Here is a 21,094-nt window from a genome sequence, read left to right on the forward strand (position 1 = left end):
TGATGATATTTTAAGAGCTGTCACCAGCAAAGCTTCTAGAGACTCTCTTTGTTCTTTGGTTACTCCACCATGAGCCAAATCTGTTGAAATTTTCTATCCATTAAATAAATTTTGTTTAACCAAGAATGCTAAATTTTATTTGAGCTGTGCAAATCAAACAATATTTTTTCATTTCACTAAGTATTTTTGAATATGGAAAACAGCTTCCAGTCTACCAACTGGGAAGTCAAGATTAGAGACATTAAAAAAAAAAAAAAAAAACCACCTCCGGTATGTGCTCCAAAAATGACTCTGTAGCTCTAGGGCTTAGAATGACACAAAAGAGTAAAGCTGAACCCTTGCAACTTTCTGAAAACATGCTCTGATAAAGGGAAGCAGAGGTGAACACCTAACTCAATGGGAAGGCAGACTTTAAGACGCAGCATGTCCAAACAGCATGGGCTGTGGCAATGTGCAGCTCTGGCTTTGAACTGGGGATTGTTACTCAGGCTTCGGTTGAAGCACAAATGTTTTGCCACGCAGAAATTTGTTTCCTCCTTTGCATATTGGGGCAGTGATCCTTAACTTGAAGTTGCTGTTGCAAAGACTAAATGAAATATTCTAAGTAAAGCAACTAACTATGCCCGACTTGCAGTGGGTTTACAAAAGACCATAAATAATTATAAGAATGATAGCAATGCTTTAATTCAAAGGTTTGGATACCAAGGAGCAGTTTAATTTGTTTACTGTGCAGCAAGATATGAGTCTTTATTGCTCTAATGACAGTTAGATCACTTCAGATGCTGCCTAGGGATAGTGTGCTGTTGTCATTGTGGATAATAAAAGCAGAAGTGAGAGGAGAATTAATGAGGAAGCCAGACAAATCCAAAATGCTGGGCCATCATCTGTCTGGGCTGCATCAGTGCAGGAGAAGGAAGAGATGACGTAAGTGTTTATTTCTGACTCTCCCTCTCTGACAATGCTGAGTGTTTTCAGTCTGGCTTCTGCTCTAGCAGCTCTCCAACACACCTGGACTCCAAACTGCATCCTTCCTAAGCCTGTGTTGTGTTGTTCTGTTATTATTATTGACTCGGATCCCTAAAGCAACTGCATGCTGAATTATGTTCTTGGGGTATGGCTTGGAAAATAATAGCAATATGCTTCCCAAGAACTAGGTAATAACAGCAGAGCATCCTGTGAAGAGTTAAACTGCAAAAATCAGTGCCATTACAATGCAATAGGCAAAGTCACTTCTAGAGATAGTGGGCCCTGAGCCAGAACGATACTCAGGCAATATTCACAGGCAGAGATCAATGCATTTAGAGAAAAAAAGATTTTGTTTAGAAGGAAGCTGAGCTGACAAGGACGGAAACACAGAGATGATCACAAAGAGTCAGTGTGATCCAGGCCCTGTCCAAGGCCATGAACCTTAAATGATGCACGGGGATCTACAGTGACTGCTAACCATCTTGGGAACAAATTTCTAAACTGCTTGCCAGATTCCTGAAACCCACATGAGGGGCCTAAACACATCTCACTCCCAACCCCTCTACCCCACTCAGTTCCACTCAGACCCTGGCCATCTCGCTGCTTTTACAATGACTAATGTTTTTGGTCCAGGTCTCTTTTTCCCCATGTTTTGGATGGCACCATTTCTTCTCTCATTGTTCACTTTAAAATCAGCCTTCCCAGAACAACAAAGCATCAGGGGCAGGGGACAGGTTTGCAACCTGGGAAGCAATGGGCTGTTTCTTCCAAGACCCGTGAAGAAAAGGAGGCCACACATACCGCCCCAGGAGGGCTGGTTTCAAAAGCTGCAAGAGAGGAAGGCTGTGCCACATGGAACTGCTGAGGCTTTTGGCCCCAGAGAAAGCCATACTGCAGCAACCAGTCCTCACCCAGGAAGAACCTACCTAAGAGAAGCTGATGTACTCCTGGAGGGTTTCAAAGTCATGAGCCTGGTTTATCAAGGCGAGGGAATACTGTGTATTACACCTATTTTCTTTGTCTTTTAAATGTACTTGGTGAAAATTTTAAATAGGTTTTGCCCTAGCCCTCATTTTATGTGATGTTGATCTTACCAACGGAGGTTCATGAAATTCTTGATCTTAGAGGAGGGAGAGCAGTGAGTGTTTCATTTCCATTGGTAAAAACTTCCCAAACGGGAAAATGGGGTTACCACACGGTTCCAAGGTGTCACTTCACTTCCAAATCCCATAAAATTTATTTTTCCGATTTCATTCTCACCGAGCAAAGTTCTGCTTACAACTTGACCTTTCATGGAAGGCAGCTAGAGAAAGAGAGAATTAGACTTGAGGACAATGAAAGCTTGTGCCTGTGCTCTGTGTGTGTGTGTGTGTGTGTGTGTGTGTGTGTTTAGCACTGCCGCAACAAACTGCCCTGAGGACTGTAATGGGGCTGGTAAACACACGCTGTGGGAAGAACAAAACGAGAGAGGGAGTGAGGACTTTTATTTTTCAGCTTCCTCCTCAGCATCTGGTTCTAAAATAGGAGAAATGTTCACAGAGAGGAGGGCTGCAGTCTTAGAATTTCTGTTTGCTGGACTCCTTGAGACATGGGAAAGGAAGGACAAACCCTGCTCTCTCTGCTGCCACTGAAGGAACACTCTGTGGGAGAAGAATGGTCCAGAGAGCCAGAATCTTAGAAGCCAAAATCCAGGGCACCTGTGGTCTAACATGGTGCGGAGGAAGAGGACAAATCAACCTGCTGTGAGAGACCAGCAAAGTCTCAACAATGAACTGCATACATAAAACAATTCCCTGGCTGAAACTTGAATCAATTCTAACAATTTGAAAATCAGAAACAACTGTTGATGGAAGCCGGCTGAGACTGTAGAGATGACCACAGATTATCTGATGACTCATATAGCCTTCTCTGCCTTCACTCGCAGCCAAAGAACCCAAGGTCTGAGTTTGCACAATGCAAGGCCACCATTGCGATGATGAGTGCCAGGGCAGGATCGTTTTGCCTCCTGCCGGCAAGACTCTAAGAACAGTTCCCAACCACCCTGTGGTCACTTCTTTGAAACCTCAACCAACCAGATGCCAGGACAAACAAGTCTTTGAGATTATACAAATTGCACAAATAAATAGAGTTTTTAGGAATGTCCTTCAAAATTAACTCCATGTTGGTTCTGTAAATGGCTTTGTTGGGGGTAATAATGCTTAACGGAAAAACAAAACGAAAATCATAAAGTAGATATCACAGGCCTCACCTGACAATTGAATGAGTTAACATTCAGAAATTGAAAAACACATATAACCACAAAGCCAAAAGGAGACAGGTCTGGCACTCAACCTGAGTCCTCAAGTATAAAGCTGTTTGGACAAGATCAAGTCATCCTACAGGCATGGTGGTACTTAAATATTATACAAGAGCATCATCCATGTGCTATTTTAAAAGTGACCACCTACTGTGCATAAGAACCTATGTCAGGCTCCTGAGACCAACGTTCGGTGTGAGGATCCCAATTGTTCTGAGGCAGAGCTAAGAACGTGCCCAGGCTTTCTTGAGACAGGTGCCTCTGCTTCTTGCAATGTGAAGGAAATTGGGAGGCATATGTGGAAAGCTGCACTAGAAAGACGCAGAAAGCAGAAGGAACAATGAAAGAAAAGGCAAGGTGCTTTGCAATAGGTTGTGGATTAGGCCAAGGAGTCGCAAGCTGCTTATAGCATTCAAGAATAAGGTAAGTTTTCAAGGGGAAGAATAGGAGAAAATGATTTACAGCTTCCAAAATGAAGGCAGAGTGGCAAGAAAACAGAAGCCACCAAAACCAAGCTCAAACAACTTGGAAATTCTACCACCTTAGTTGATTCGTCTCTGCTAATATTCTTTTTTTTTTTTTAAAGATTTATTTTTATTACAAAGTCAGATATACACAGAGGAGGAGAGACAGAGAGGAAGATCTTCTGTCCGATGATTCACTCACCAAGTGAGCCGCAACGGGCCGATGCGCGCCGATCCGAGCCGATCCGAAGCCGGGAACCTGGAACCTCTTCCGGGTCTCCCACGCGGGTGCAGGGTCCCAAAGCCTTGGGCCGTCCTCGACTGCTTTCCCAGGCCACAAGCAGGGAGCTGGACAGGAAGTGGAGCTGCCGGGATTAGAACCAGCGCCCATATGGGATCCCGGGGCTTTCAAGACGAGGACTTTAGCCGCTAGGCCACGCCGCCAGGCCCTCTGCTAATATTCTTGTTACTTCCACCACCTTAGAATCTTTACTTCAAAGAAGAGCTTAAGGGCTCATCCTGAACAGCACAAACACCAGGAGCTGAACCGACTCCAGCTGCTTGTGGAAGTAAAGCAGCAAGCGGAGGCAGTCTGAAGCTGATCTGGAAGACGCAAGTTCTCTGGATCCGGCAATAAGCATACGGTAGGAGCATGGGAAGTAGATATGACTGGAGGAGCCCTGGAGTATTCAGTAGAAGTGCCCACAAGTTCCAAGATACTAAAAGGAACTCTTGCAAGTATGCTTTGTAGTACTGACACAGAGCTCAAAGGAGATGAAGTGTGCAGGATGGCTACCCAGGTGTTCTGATGAGATGCTCTCCCACTCAGCTCTAGGCTGGGGCCTTGGGATTCCTGCCACTAACCCCTACATCTAAGTGCCCATGCTTTGTTTTTGAAATGCTGCCTTCCAAAGGACTTTCACCTGTGCTTCTAGACCCTGCCTACTGTTCTAGCCCAGCCTCACGGGCTGTCTAATGAGACTCCAATGAAGCCTCCGAGTGTTCTAGAGGAAGCCTCTGGCCTGCTGCTTCCCCTTTAAGGAGGAGGCCTTGGAATCTGGGGTGCATTAAGTATGAATCAAGGCTTCTGTCTGTGCCTGGTGCGCACATGCGTGAAATCCACCTCCATATCACTCATTCCTGGAGGGGATTTTCTCTCTGTAATACACCTGCAGAACACCATCCTCTTTTCTCTGGCAAGCCTGGTTACATGATTAATATTTTAAGCCTCCTGGTTCTGCTTTCCCCTAGTTTCAAAAGTGCCTGAATGTTGGACTTTTAAAAAATGTATTTATCTTCCCATCCAGACTGCTGAGGAGGAATTGCAAGTAGAAGGCACAGCCACAGGGGCCTCAACAAATCCAGGCAAATCTTTAAGTTGCTTCTGCAGTCATTGGGGTTTTCTTTCATTAGCATCTCACATGCTGCTTCCCTCTCACTGACCTTCATTTTGCAAGAGGGGAGAGAACAGTTTTAAGAGGGCACTATATCTTTTCCTTCCAAGATGTAGACTTGAAATGGATGGCCTGTGTTCTCAGCTCAGTTCAGACGGAAACGCATCTGTCTTCCCCCTCCAGTCCTGGACCACCCTCTGTCTCAGGCCAGCTCCCTGGAGACGCCACTGATTTCACCCTCTGCGAGGATCCCTCCCACATCCAAGAAACACTGCAGAAGCTTCCCCCGCGATGCAGGCTTCTTGCATTCACCTCACGGACTGCTGCAGGCACCTGGTTATCTCAAGATCTGCAGCCTCCTCACAGCACAGCTCCTTTGCCCAACAAGCAGAAGGAGCCTTCGATATGTCAGTGGGAAGAGCTGACTCTACTGCAGCATCTGGAAGCTGACTGCTTATGTTCTCACTCAGCTCTGACACTAATTCCTAATTAATTGCAGTCCTAGGATACTGAAGCAAGCCCCATAATCTTGTTAAGATCAATTCCTTTACCTGTAAAAAGTAGGGATGGTGATGATAGCAAACAAATAAGAAAGAGTAGGTAAGAAATAATCAGAGTGCAAAGAAGACTCACCCATCACAAAACATGTGCAGTGTATTACACAGATCTATGGTGTGCCTCTATCACACAGGAGACTAGAGCTGGGAACGCTGTGACCCACAAAAGACACTCTTTAAGTTTCTTTTCATCTCTAAATCCCTAAGAGTTGATCCCCATTAGAAAACCACTAATTCAGCAACCATGCCTGGCATGGGAGACAGAAATGCAATGAATGAACAGCATGTTTGCTTTTGTGATGTTCATATATAACGAGGTAGACAAATCCATAAACAAGTTAAAAGAAGCTCTGGTCATGACCTCCTCTTGGCCAACAGCCAGGGTAACAGAATTTTTTGCTTCACTGGATGAAGTACGCCGACTCACTCCCACAAACACTGAATGTTTGGGATGGCAGACTCAGCTCTACGTACTTCATGTGCTGCTGGCCCAGGCACAGGTCAAGGTAATTCAACGTGTCTATCAATAGTGCTGGGAGGAACAAGCGAGACAATACACGTGAAAACGCTTCTAGACTGTAAACCTCACAGCATGGTATGCACAGGAGGCTGAAGAAAATTTCAGAATAACATCCAAAAAAGGAACAACAACAACAAAAAAAATGAATGAGAGGAAAGACAAAATGCAGGTGCTATTGTCAAAGGCAAGAAAATATAAAAACAACTGTCACCTCTAAGGGAGAATTCATTCATTCATTCGTGCAAAAACTGTTTGACCTTTCCCTTAAAAAGAGACACTAACATTTGTTAGAGGTAGTACAGTGAATAAAAATTCCCTTTATATGGTTCATCACCTGGTAACCAATAAGACACATAAATAAAGTAATAATATAATCCCAAAGAATGAAATAGAATTAATTTTGTGCTTTGGTGCACTGCTCTGCCCCCCCGCCCCAGGGTCACATATTGAAACAAAAATCTCAAATGCAATGTAAGTGAAGTTTTGAATGTTTGGTTAGATTATGAACAGGATAACTGACTTTCTGAAAGAGGATTGCATTTCTCTCCCCGCAACCTAAGGACACAGCAAGAAAATAGTCCATGAGCCAGGAAACGGACCCTCATGAAACAGCAAGTGTGCCACTATCTTGATCTTTGCCACAGTGGAACTGTGACAAACGGATTTCCATTGTGTATAAGCTACCCAGTCCATGGTGGTTTGTCAGTCACCCAAATGGGTTAGAACACATAGTGATGAGTGTGATGAAGACAAACGAGAGATGTAAAAGCATTAGCCACGTCTGACATGAACACTGATATGGTGACATTTACCTGAAACCTGGACTGTAAAATTTGAAGAACAAGTGAGGATAGAGACTAGATTCTCTTATTTGAGCAATTATCTAAACCAGGCATGTTGCTGGATATCGTCTGGCATTTAGACCTCTCCTTTGAAGTTGTTTTTTCCTTCTTACATTACACAAGCCCCACCAAATAAACGGTCTCTTCCTCCTTTCCTCTGAGCCACACAGAAGAAAATGCTTTGAATTAGCTGATAGATTTTTCTGCTTCTGCCATGTTAGGTGCCTCCACATTTTAAAGTGTTTGATGAGTGAGAACAGGAGGTCCAAGGAAGCTACCACATGGAACACAAACTAGATGGATTTCTTACACTAAATTAAAATCTGCAGTAGCAGAGACTAGTTAGAAATAGCACAATGATCGCTCTCATCCGCGCAGGGATGGACAGCTTGCAAAGTGCCTTTGTTGGCTTCACTACACTTTAGTTCTGCAGTTCCTGTGCAAAAAAAAAAAAAAAAACAAGCAAAAAAAAAAAAAAAACAGCATTTTCTCTAATTTATAGATGAGGAAACTAATGCTTACAGAGGTCATGTAACTTTCCAAATATGTCACTTGTAAGTCCTGAGGGTAAGATATGAATACATTGTCCAACTTCCTTTGGGTTTTCTTTTTACCATTGTTATCCCTTGGCTTCTGAAATAATCTTGGGTGCATTTATGACATTGGGTCCACCCCCCATTGCTACCCTTGACTCTTACTTATCTGTAACCTTTGTTGATCATGTTTTCTGAAGTGTTCCCCAGGCTGAGATAGCAGAAGACAGCACTAGTTGTCTGGGTCACTCACTGTACTCAAAGCTGAACCTGACTAAAACTGTTTCCTAATTTTTCCAGTCTCCAGATGTGTAGTACGGACTTGCTCAGCCTATCTCTACGCAATACCTCTCCCGTTCTTGAAACTTTCTTATGCTTCTTTCCTGCCCCAAAAATGAATGAAACTGAGCTCCAAAAAGCTGGCTCCAGGAGCCCTTCCCATCAATGGCCTGAGAAGTGTTGCAACCACTGAGGGCTTAGCCATACTGTGGATGCTGCCACTGCCTGTGTTGGAACCTGCTGCTTCACATTCCACCTCCAGAGGGCATGCTAGTTACCCAGGAATGGACAGAATTCTGTTGCTTTCTCTACCACTTCATTTAGACCTCCCACCATGTGTTCTCTGACATGACCCCACTCTCAGTATCTCTACTACACATAAAGAAGCCAAGACTCAATAAGTTGAAACATACATCCAAATCCACACACTGAGTGGTGGACAGGCAGCTTTAAACCCAGGCCTTTCTGAAGACAGGGTCCTATACTTCATATAATGCTGTGATTTATAACCAAAAGTAGACATATATATTATTTTCATATTTGCTTTTGCATCCAAACTCCTAAAACTCTTGGGATTCCCTAAATCATGAGCATAATAAATGTGAAGAAAATTTTTGTTATTCACTACAAATTGCTTTCAGTCACAGATGAATTTAATTAGGCAACTTTAGAAATCCCCTAGACAATCACTGGATGGTGACTGGTGACAAGGGGAACCACCATGTAATTAACGGGTTAGAACTTTTGGAGGGAAGAATGGATGGAGGTTGAGTAGATCACCAATCGCCAATACTTTAATCAGCCATGCCTACATAATGAAACCTTCAGAAATGCAAAGTCAATCAGTTCAAAGATCATCCATGTTGGAAGAGAGCTGGAGGTGATGGGAGGTTTGGCTAGCAACAAACTAGGGGCAGACATTCAACCTAGAAGTTAGGGTTTCACTTGAGATGCCCACATCCCATAACAGAATCCCAGGTTTAATTGCCTATTTGAGGCATTCTTGAGCAGATATCAGCTCGGATATTTGATAACATGAACCAATTAGTGAATGAGTTTCATTCAGTTTTTTTTCCATAAAGGCAAAAATGTGTATTCATGACTGAGCTCCACTCAAACACAAACTTAACTAGATGACACAATTGTATTTTTAGTCCAGTATTTGATGGATTAACAGAAACATTACACCCTTGCCTTCCCATTAACGCCTGCTTGCAGAAATGCCCAGCAAGCATTTTCAGTTTTGTCGGCATTATGAAGGACCCAGCAGGCTGTTGATCCATGATATCAAGCTCCGGTCAGATGGTCCCCCACTGGCTGCTTAAATCAACAAAGAATGGTTCTGATCCAGTGTGAGGGAGGCTGAAATTGACAGTCAAGGTTGCCAGTGGGAGGTGGCCCAAGGAGCACTCTTGAAAATCAAAATGAGCAAAGATGTTCCTTTCATCAGGCTATTGAAAATAAATCTAAGCCATGGGTTGTTTATGAAGGCACACCATCCAACTCTAACCTGTTCGACCTCACATTCCACTGCCCTTCCCTGGCTTGGCTGCTCACTGCTGGCAGAATCAGCTGCTGTAGGTTTATAAGCTGTCAGGCTTGGAATTTAAATATTCTCACCCAGCTCAGTTCAAGGTCCAGGTCAGCCCACGGTATTAAGTTAAGTACATTGGGAAATACATTATCTTTTGGGTCACAGGGGTACAATTCAGTGAATAGTAACAGGATTTCCTGGTTGATAGATGATTCCACAAGAGGCTATAACTTGCCTGCCCTAGAAATAATAGCAATAATCCCCCACATTCATATTCCACACTAGAGTCTGTGGAGGGTTTTCACATCCATTATATCTGAGGACTTTCTCAGGGGAGTCAGCACAGTGCAGGGGAGAGGGCAGAGCGTGAGTAGCCAGACATCAGCGCTCCTTCCCACTTCCCACAGCACAGCTCCGTTAGGGGGCAGTCAGGTGAGCAAATTGGCTCACTAACTACAGCCAGGAATGCCAGTGGTTTCTGCCTTGTAGAGGCATCAAGGACATCACTTGAGGTGACGTGTGGGGATGTTTCAAAAACTGTCATGGAAAAGAACCTATCAGAAGTGCCCCCAGAGAAATCAAAAAATTGAAGAACCCTGTACTATGGTTTGAACACAAATCTCCCTACCTCTGGACCCCAAAACCGAGAGTTCCCAGAGTCTCAAATTAATAACACTAAAAGGATGAAAACCTAATCCGAGTATGATGTTTAAACGTAGCCCTGGGATGGGGCTGCATGATTAGACCTTTGTAAGAGATCACATAAGCACATAGGTCACATTATTCCTTGTATTTGACCAAGTGATGTTCTGCACCACTTCAGAATTGTGTTGGCACAAACACCGTCAACACCAGGAAAGCTGGTGAAGCACACCTGATTTTAGACTGTGAACTTTCACAATCAGTAGGCAAAATAAATCTCTTACAAAGTTAGCACACATAGGCATTTTGCTATAGTGCTGAAAAACTAATATGCCCTGAAATAAATGTGTTTTTTTTCTGGACCCTAAATGATTCAGAGAGACAGAAAACATAAATCAAGCAGTCTCAAGAAAAGATCCAGCAATATGTACCAATGGAGATCTGACGAGTCCATTCTGGAATGCGACAGTGGGCTGATTATTACAAGAAACTGACAACATTTTGAGGCTCAGCCTCTGACAACTGAGGGAACAAATGACTTCTTAAGACTCTCTCCTCAAAGGACGTGTGCACTTTCGTCCTGTGGATCTCATTGAACATTTCAATCACCCTTTTGTTTCCTTCTGAGCCTCAGTGCAGCTTGGAGCCATATGTAGTGTAAGCATTTAATTTCTCACCCCATGGTGGCTGAGGCCATGTTATGCTATACCAGTACTCTGGTTTTAGTATTTATCTTTATTTCCAGAGTAGCAAGCTCCAATGCCAACGGGGGCAGACCCCAGGATCCTACACATAGAGTGGAGCACTGTCCTTCATCTACTGAGAAATTGATGAATTTCCTCAGGATGACCCAGTGATAGTGCATAAATGTAGAAATTCAACAGGAATGGAGAAATGAGGTAGAGTGTGTTAGGAGACATTATAAACATCTCAAACAAATGGTACATCTATACGCCCATACTTCTTTTTCTACCAAAAAGATATGCACCTTCAATAACAGAAGCTAATGGCATCCCACTTGTATTCCTTAGACTTTGCCGGCTGTACACCGGTCACCCAAGTGTGCCCAATGGAATGAAAATATCCCAGAAGTTCTGTGAATTAAAGGAAGAAGTGAATTATTTGTATCAAACAATGCTATTTTGCGAAATTACTTATCCATTTATTTTGTTCATTTCCCAAATATTTTTGAGCATCTACTTTAGCCTACATTGCTGTAGGTGTTGAAAAAGTAGTGGATTCTAACAGGTGGTACAAAAATCTGATTCTCATTATCAGGACACAGCTGCTAGATAGTCAAATTCTGGTACCTGGCTATCACATGAGATTCTTTCCAGGTTTCAACTCCTATTTTATCAAAGAATCTAAACAACCTCATCTGTATCAAACACTCACTTCCTTGGCTAGTCATGGCAGAGAGTTGGAGAGGGAACTCTTGTGAGGAACTCTGATGAACAATCCCACCAAGAACACAACCAGGAATGATAGTAGAAGAAGGGTATGACACTTTCAGGAACATAAGGAGAAAGTGCTGCTAAAGAGATGTAAAATAATTCTTGTCTCCCCTTCCACCTGAGAGGACAGCACGGGACCACAAAACATGTCAGCACAGGCCTCGACACAGAGAAGGGACTTAATAACAAGAAAAACCATCAAACCCTCATCTATCATGTGACCGCACGTGAATGTGCATAAGGTAATTGGGCTGTTATTTTACCTACAGATGTGCAGTGCTTCGGCTGTAAGATGTCAGACTTCAACTGTTGATGAAATCTGAAGAAGCTTCAGTATGAGCATGTGAAACGACGAGTATATTGGTCCTGCTTTTCTTCGTATTGGTCAGAATTCACTCCGGCTTTTTTGACATTTAATTAAATAAATGATAAATGCAAAATCTCTGCTGCAATGCACACAGATTCTAAGAGATTTCAGTCAACAACATCCAGAATAGAGGTGATAGGAGGAACAGGTCTGAAAAACTGTGACATGGTTAAAATAAGGAAAGCATTTGGCCTGAAGTTTGATTGCATACAGCTCTATTTGTGGCAAAGTATTCTCTTTGGAAAGAAGGATTTCCAGAACAATGCCTTGTGACTTCTAAAAAGAAGAGGTCATGACAGGAGTCAGCTACAAAGTCTCAAGCCTCTTTTAAAAAAAATCTCTATTTTGTTCCAAAATTACTATTACATTTTCTGAACTTGGCAGTGCACTGTGTCTAAGGTAGCATGAGAGAAGAGCAAGCTCAAGGGCAAGTGTATGCATATGCACACTCAGACCCACTGTGTGTGTGTGTGTGTGTGTGTGTGTGTGTGTGAACAAAGCAAGCTTCCAGAGAGCCTGCTCTCACTGTCTACAACAGTTACCACTCTTGGTGAGTTACCCAAACACCACCACCAAGGAAGCCAGAATGAGTTCAAGTCTCAAATGGCTACTAACGGAAGGGAATTCTTGAGAAGATGTCATGCAACTCCCAGGAGAGATCCACAAAGATCAGACCAGTTCACAGGGAGGAGTCTTAGACTTCTCAGAAAGAAATATCACAGAAGTGACAGACATGTCTTAAAATCACTGCGCTTTATCCTCTGGATGCACACCTTTATTTACTTTCACATGAAAGTTATCTTCATCCTGAGACCTCCTCCTCCTGCTCATTTTCTCTATTATCACAACAGAGCCAAGGTCTATGCTAAAGATCTAATCAACAAATATCTTTAAAATGTAAACAGAACTTTCCCCAACTATTTCATATGACTAGGCTAAGGATCATGTTAAACATATGTGGGAGTATATTTATATTGCATGCATACAAATAGAACACAGAGACAATTTACACACACATAAAATCAGAAAGGCTGGAGCCCAGCCTGGTATCCTAATGGCTGAACTCTTCACGTTGCACAAGCCGGGATCCCATTTAGGCACTGGTTCTAATCCTGGCAGCCCCACTTCCAATCCAGCTCCCTCCTTGTGGCCTGAGAAAGCAGTTGAGGACAGCCCAAAACCTTGGGACCCTGTACCTGCGTGGGAGACCCAGAAGAAGTTCCAGGCTCCTGGCTTCAAATCGGCACAGCTGCAGCCATTGCAGCAACTTCAGGAATGAATCATTGGATGGAAGATCTTCCTCTCTGTCTCTCCTCCTCTCTGTAAATCTGCCTTTCCAGTGAAAATGAACAAATCCTTAAAAAATCAGAAAAGCTTTTGCAAAAAGGAACTGTTAATTATATACAAAGCAACCCATTTTTACAATTTTATGTTTTCTTCCATGTAATTAGTTTTACAGAAATTTACAATCCTAGTCCTCTTTTTGCCCCTTTCCCTGCACACACACACACACACACACACACACACCAGTCTTAGTGCCATCAGGAATATTGAACAAACACTCACTGCACAAATTGTGCTACGTTAAATTAACACTAAACATCGAGTGACAACTGCATCAACCAGAAGATGTTTATAGGTGCGGAGCAACCTCAGAAGGCTAATGTCTGTAATCATTGATTACTTGTTCTCAGAAGGCGTTTAACACATCCAAATGTTCCATGAGATGGGAATTGGGTACAGCAGTTAAATTATTGCTTGAAATAAATAAATAAATCTTTAGGGGAAAAAAAGATGCTTTGTGGGATGCCCACATCCCATGCAGAAGTCCCTGAGTTCGAGTCCTGGCTCTACCACCTATCGAGCTCTCCGCCAATGCATACCCTGCAAGGCAGCAAATGATGACTTGTGTGCTTGCCTACTGAACAATAAAGACTTTAGTTGAACACATCAACGACCTTCAGCTAATGAGTGAAGTTAGATGTACCTGTGTGACTATATTCTGCTCAATAATGTAGGAATCAAAGTTCTGAATTGTATCTCCTGGATCAATCCTGGACATATAATGAAGGTACATGTTTTCTCTTGTTTTTCTGTGGCTGGAATGTGGGTGTCATAATTGGAACTATAGCAGCCACATTCAGTAACAAGATACAAATTGCATATTGAGGATAGCAGAGTGCATTAGTCCATTTTCCACTGCTGTAACAAACTAAATGATGCTGTGTAACATGTCAGGGAGAGAGTCTGCTTACTTCACAGTGTTGGAGATTCAAGAGCATGTTGTCAAAATCTCCTGGCCTATGGTTAAGGTCCCCTTGGTTTTGTCACATCACAACTGATGGGATCACAAGAGAGGTGTGTATGATGAGGTGAGTTCACATGGAAAAACATGAGGCAGTCTTGCTGTTATAGAAACCAACTTAAGAGAACCAACCAAGCTCCTACAGAACTTTCTGGATCACTTCTGAAGATAACATTCCCAATAACCTAAGCACTTCCCACAGAACTCTACCTCTTAAAGTTCCAGACCCTCCCAACAATGCCACACTGCAAACCAAGTTTCCGGCACATGGGAGAAAAACCCAAGCCATAGCACAGAGCACCAGGAAAGCACATCTCAGTTTGATTTGCTATTATGGACTGTTTATATTCAAACACTAAGATGCCTAAGAGAAAAAACTTTTGTCTAGCTTGACTGTTAAAGCAAGTAGGCCACACATTGTCCCTACATTTAATCCCTGTTACCATCTTGCCCTCCCAGAAGTCATGGACCACCTAGTAGCTACTGCATGCTTGGTTTACACTTCATCAGACTCATGTCTTTCACAAAAGCTCTCGTATCCTCCATAAGAAATTAAAATTCTGGTTTTTTTAACACTTAGTTTTTAGTCCACTTAGGCCTCTTACAAATCCCTCCAAAGCTCTACAGGAAAATTGCAGAAATGATTGGAAACTGGCAAGCATAACAAAGACAATATTTACAATTTGAAAGTGCCAATCAATGAACAATCAGAATGGATGCCATAATAAACAACCAGCTCAACCACTGGCCCTCCACAGAAGCACAGACAGCCAATGCACACCAGTTAACCCTACAGACTCTTTCCTGCTTTCTGACTAGCTCAGCTTGCAAGCCCCAAATCCTTCTTCATAGTCTAGCACTTACTATAAACAGGAAAAAAAGACATTCTAATTAAAATTTATATCATAAGGCTTGTAATGCCAGAAAGGATTTGAAGATAAAAACAATAGCTTCTGGGTTTTCATTTATACCTGTGGAGTCTACAAGTGTGCCTCAGCATAGGAACACTTGCATCTTGTTCAAGAACACTGACTATTATCCTTGCAATCTTGTTTTTAAATTCTGTCTCAGAATCACGCCCACCCCCAAAATCACCCTGTGGCCAAAAGCAATCTTGCAATTAGTAAAAGACATCAATACTCAAGTGAGGGTACAGTATTTCCTCCAGTGAAGCACACTGATATGCCAAGCAGGGATGGCAACAGCCAAACAAGGAGACCAATTTTGTCGGGAATGGTGATTTCACACTCAGCAACATGACAGCTGTTTTGAGTGCCACAATTTAATCCAACCACGTATTCACCAAATGCTTTTCCCACTCCAGGTGTTGACTCTGCCAGGTGTTACGGAGACAAAGGTGACTGGGATGAGGTTCCAGCTATCAAATGGGCAGATTAATCAACAAAATTGTATTTAGCTGGAATTTCCATAATAGGAAATGTGCAGAAAACGTTAGCAAGGTGAGGTTGAGTTGGTGATCCGGTCTGCCTGACACTCTGCTTCCAAGAAAGAGCCCAGAAGTGGCACTTGTGTCAGCTCATAAAGAATGGACTTGGAATCCCCAAAGAAGGGAGAGCAACAGATTGGGCAAACAACAGAGGTGAAGATGACACAGTCAGGAAAATGGACGAAACAGGGAAGCAAAACTGTCAGTGATGACATTCCAGGTGTGCTTCTCCAGCACAGGTGCACTCGGAAGGCCCAAAGGGATTACAGAAGGGACCATGCCAGCAGCCACCAGGAACAGGAAGCCAAGGTTTTAGAGAAGCAGGGCATTGAGATTCCATGAAAACTCCTCATGGGGTTCCAATGTGAAGCCAGTGTTGAACTTAAAGATCAGTGATGTGTGTCTGAGTGTGTGTGTGTGTATATGTGTGTGTGAGAGAGACAGAGAGAGAGAGAGAGAGATGTCATGTGTGCATGTGTGTCATATGTATGTCAAGAACATTTAAGATCTACTTTCTTAAATTTAAAATACAGCATTTTAATCATTATATTAATTATATTCACCATACTGCACATTGGTTCTCTAGAACTTACTTATCTTGTCACTTTTTGACCAATACTTCCCTTTTATCCAAAACATAGAAAATGTTCTATCCTTTGATTATATGAGCTTGGCTTTTTAGATTCTACATGCAAGTGAGATCATATAATGTTTGTCTTTCTTTGGCTGCTTTTTTTTTTAACTTGGCCTAATGTTCTCTGGGTTCATCTAAGCTGTCCCAAATAGAAGCCAGCTTGACTGTGATTTTAAGGATATAGATCTCCTTTTGTACATCTTAAAACACATAATGTCAGCACAGCACGTTAGCCTAGTGGCTAAATCCTCTCCTTAAACTGCCAGGATCCTTTATGGGCTCTGATTCATGTGTCAGCTGCTCCACTTCCCATCCAACTCCCTGCTGGTGGCCTGGAAGGAAGTGGAGGATGGCCCAAAGCCTGCACCCTTGTGGGAGACCTAGAGGAAGCTCCTGCCTCCTGGCTTCAAATCGACACAACTCTGGCTGTTGTGGCCACTTGGGGAGTAAACCAGCAGACAAAATATCTTTGTCTCTCCTGCTCTTGATAAATCTGATCTTCAAAAAAATATTTTAAAAATCTTTATTATATATTTATATAATGTTTACATATTAACTGTATCTAAATAAAGCTCAAAAACAAAAACAAAAAAACAAGATCAAGAAAGGCTCTGTAAATCATCCTCTCTTCCTCATTGGCAGATACTAGAAGATACAACTGTGCAAAGTTGTTTGACATCATGTTGCCTGAGGACCACAGATGGTGACTGAACCATTCATTGCTTGAAAGCAAAATCAAGATTTCTCAGTTGTGCATGAAAACAAATTTCCCACATTGAAAGTCTTTGAAACTGCCCTGATTCCAGTGGAATATTATCTTTATTTTTTAAACTGGCCTAAAATACACATTTTTTCCTCTATCTTGGTCAATTCTTTATCCTTTCTTAAGAAGGCAGAGAGTTACTGTGGGTGACAGCCATGAAAATGACAGCTACCTTCCTTCCCAGAGAACTTATCTGATGTTGGAAATAGCTTAGCATGGAGACTAGACTAATTCTCATTTGTATGACCTCAAGACGTACAGCCTGAAAATAATTCTGGAAGCAGAGCCAGGGCTGGGACAAAAATACCCTTTCTGCTTTATCCTAGGTCTGGGTCTGGGTCCCCAACAAGAGAGTCCAAGAAGAATGCAGTGAAAGCAAAAGTCAAAACACGGAGCTAACCACAGAATTTTCATTCTCAATTACTGTGCTGACTTTTTCTTTCTCTGCGAGAAAACTGACACAAGAGCAGGCATGCTAGAAAATAATAACAAAAAAGGATGGAAGTGAGGAGCTTGAAGAGATAAGATGAGAAAGGAACGGGGAAGAGACAGAGAGGATGGGAGAGTGAATGCAAGAGAGAGAGGCATTACAAAGATGGTTTATTTGGTAGAAAGGATACAGTGCGGGACAAAGGGTATCTAGGGTTGATTGCTAGATATCTACAGGGGTACTAGGAAGCCAGCAATTAGAGGGGGACATAAATTTCAGAAAATGTTGCCATGGTTTTTGAACCAGTCAATAAGAAGTATTGGCATATTAATACATTCAGGTCCAAGAACAGGGGAACACAGGCCCTGACCCCAACCCCCAACTTTCCCAAATCCATAGTCAACTCCTCTCACTAGGCACACCTCTTTTTTGGACCGAGTATGCCATGATGATTCGTGAGATGACAATGCTACTTATCCTTTTCCACATTTTTACAGGCTTTTTCTTAAATCAACCCACGGTAACATCAGTACACACACTCTCTCTTCCTGATGTGATTAGAATGCTGTTCTCTCTTGGCATATTTCAATACTGAATCAGACAACTTGGGTGAGACATTTTAAACACATTTTACTCCACTGCAGATGTTTGGAAAGCTTCTGAATTGTAACACTGAAATGTGGAAGATTTCTCTTCAATGTTTTGTATTTTCATTGAACTAGAAAATTCCTGCTCCCCAGTGATACTCTCTGGTGGGTACAATGTTTTTTCATTGAGCACATACTATGTAGGGAAAAGGTCAATGAACAATTTTTTTTAATATCTGACACTGTAGGACATACATTCTGGTGGTTTTCAAGATCCAAGCTGCAACACATTTTGTGCCTGTATCATCGCTTTGAAATGGAGCTAGTAATATCAAATTCTAGGACTACTATAAAACAAGCTGAGCTAGCATCATAAAAAATTAAGAATATTTTTGATTTGCAGAAAACACTAAATGTATGGTTTAGTCTTTTTTCATTCTGATATTTAACTCCAGGATCCCCTGCTATCCCAGTCATAAAACCAAGGGAAGAGAAAAAGCACTACCAGACAATAGATTAATTAGAGGTGAATGATGCTTATTACTAAGGAAATTCAAAAATAAACTCTGGGCTGAATATATGTTCTCACAGTTAAGCCTTAAGATGCCCACACCCCGTAAATCGTGTTTGGGTACCTGGACAAAGCTCTCTCTCTCAACAAGTAAAAAATGTACGCACTCTCTCTCTCTCTCAACAAATAAATTTACAAAACAGAAGTCTGGTGTTTCAGCCATGTTAGCTACCACTTTGTTTCGTCACACAGACTAGAAGATGCCAAGGTGACAGAGGGAAGAACCTGGCTTTGGTGAAGACGCCTGATTCCAGTTCTCGCTCTTCGTGCAAGAGCTGCACATCTCACTCACACACCTCAGTTTTCCCTGAACTACAAAATAAGGTCGTAATTAGCTCAGTGTTCTCAATCCGAGCTATGCATTCGAAGCACCTGGGGAACTCTTACAGCAACCAGATGTCCACAACGTTCAATCCGAATCCCTGGAGTGATTTGGCAGTGGGTTTGAAGTGGGGACTGAGAAACCTGGACTCCCCTTTAGGCTCTAACATCCCAAAACTGGGCTTGCTCCGAATGTTCTGCACACACATACATATCCATACACACACACACACACACACACACACACACACTCTCTCTCTCTCTCTCTCTCTCTCTCTCTCTCTCTCTCTCTCCAAAATGTAAAACTCCAAAAACTCACATGTGAGTTTTATTTTAAATTTCATTCTAATGTCATAAAAGCCAATGTGTAGTATGCTGGCACAAAGGGACACAGGTGCTAATTCCCACTGAAATGGAACACAAAGGCCAAGATAAAAATCAAGCCTTAGAGATTCATATTTTTTTATTCCTATTACTTCTACTTCATTGCTGGCCCCCATAAAACAGCTATTTTAGACATTACCTCCTAATCAATCAATCAATCAATCTCTTTCTCTCTCTCTCTCTCTTTCTCTCTCTCTCTCTTACTCACCAAGGATCATCTTTTGCAATTTCATCCCTGTTGAAAATGCACACCTTCTGTAAAGGAGCTGAGGATTCAACCTGTCTCCAGAGATGGCTCAAGTCTGGGCTGTCACCTGTGTCCTCCACCATGTCCATCTCCATGTTGGCACCCTGTACACTGCTGCCCATATCCAGCAACCAGAGAGTAAACGAAAGGTCTCATTTCTTCTCTACTGGGGACAATCCTAAAAAGTCACTCTGGCTACTTCCAGCTGACCTGTAAGCCTGGCCAAAGGTGTCTCTGGGCCTACCTCCCAACTCAGTGTATCCCCCTTCCCAATTCTGCTTCATTCTTCTCCCTTCCACTGATGTGCACCCTGATGCCTCCCTCTATAAATAGACACAGGATTCCATGTTCAGTATCTGCTTCTCCAGAGTCCAGAACAACCCCAAGTGCACATCCAGTGCTATGGCTGGCACTGTGGGAGAACTTTGTGAAGTTTTAAACACCAGCACAGAAAGCTGTTGACTGAATTTGTAGATGGGATTTCAGGTAGTCTGGCTCAAAGCTGCAGAACAGCAGAGTTCCCAGCAACATTCAAAGATGAAAGCGATCGCAGGAAAGTGAGTCGGGCAGAGGTCTGTGCCCAGAAGGTGGCCCAGCATGATTATTAGCGTTACTATTATTATTACTATTATTTTATTGTATCCATCCCTTTCAGACTCTGCCATGAGGAAAGCCATTCAGCTCCCATCTAGTTTATGGGACTGTCCCTTCTCAGGCTTTTTGTGATCTGTGTTTCATGATATTTGACATCAGAAACAACAAAGTAGGCTCACCCCCTTTCACAAGTCACAACCTCATGCTGTGTTTGGGTTCTTCAAGGCCTTGGATTTTGGATCAGCTGCCGTCTTCCTAACACTAAGTACTGTACAAAGACAGCAGCCTGATTAGGCTCACAGTGCTGGATCCAGGGAAGTCCCAAACAGGGCAGCAGCATCTGTCAGAGGCTGAATGGCGATCCAAGCATGGCAGGTAGCATCCAGGGACAAGAGTGTGCCTGAGAATGGCACATACAGCAGATACAGCAATCACATGCTGAAGTAAGAAGAGAGTGAGCTGAGAAAGCTGCACTCTCTTCCCAGCAATCCTCTCTGGTCTGTGCTAACTCACACCCAGGAGGCAGGCATTAATTTCACCAGGGGTGGAGTCCCGGACCTAAGTCTCTCCACCTTTCTCCAAGCTTTCAATACTTCCCAACACCTCAGGGACAAGGCTGCTAGTACATGAACCTTTAAGGGATGCATGACCTCTACACCATAATACCTACCTGCTCCCATCACTTAATTCTTGACCAAGTAGATTTCAGTCCTTTGGCACAACCCTTCTCACCTCCATGTCCACTGCCCTGTGTGGTTGTCCCTCCCTGCACTGACCTCAGGAGGTTTGACTCCCAATATCTGAGAAACACGCTGAGCTCAGTTGCAGAAATCACGAGTTCTGGCAGATATATGCGGTCCTGCCCAGGCCAGCTGTCATCGGACCTCCTGTTTCCTGTCTACCATGTCAGCCCCACTCTCCGAGACACTTCCGTTAAAAGACAAGGCAGAATTTGAGCCACAT

The sequence above is a fragment of the Ochotona princeps genome, chromosome 11, assembly GCF_030435755.1.
Source record: "Ochotona princeps isolate mOchPri1 chromosome 11, mOchPri1.hap1, whole genome shotgun sequence".
NCBI lineage: Eukaryota > Metazoa > Chordata > Mammalia > Lagomorpha > Ochotonidae > Ochotona > Ochotona princeps.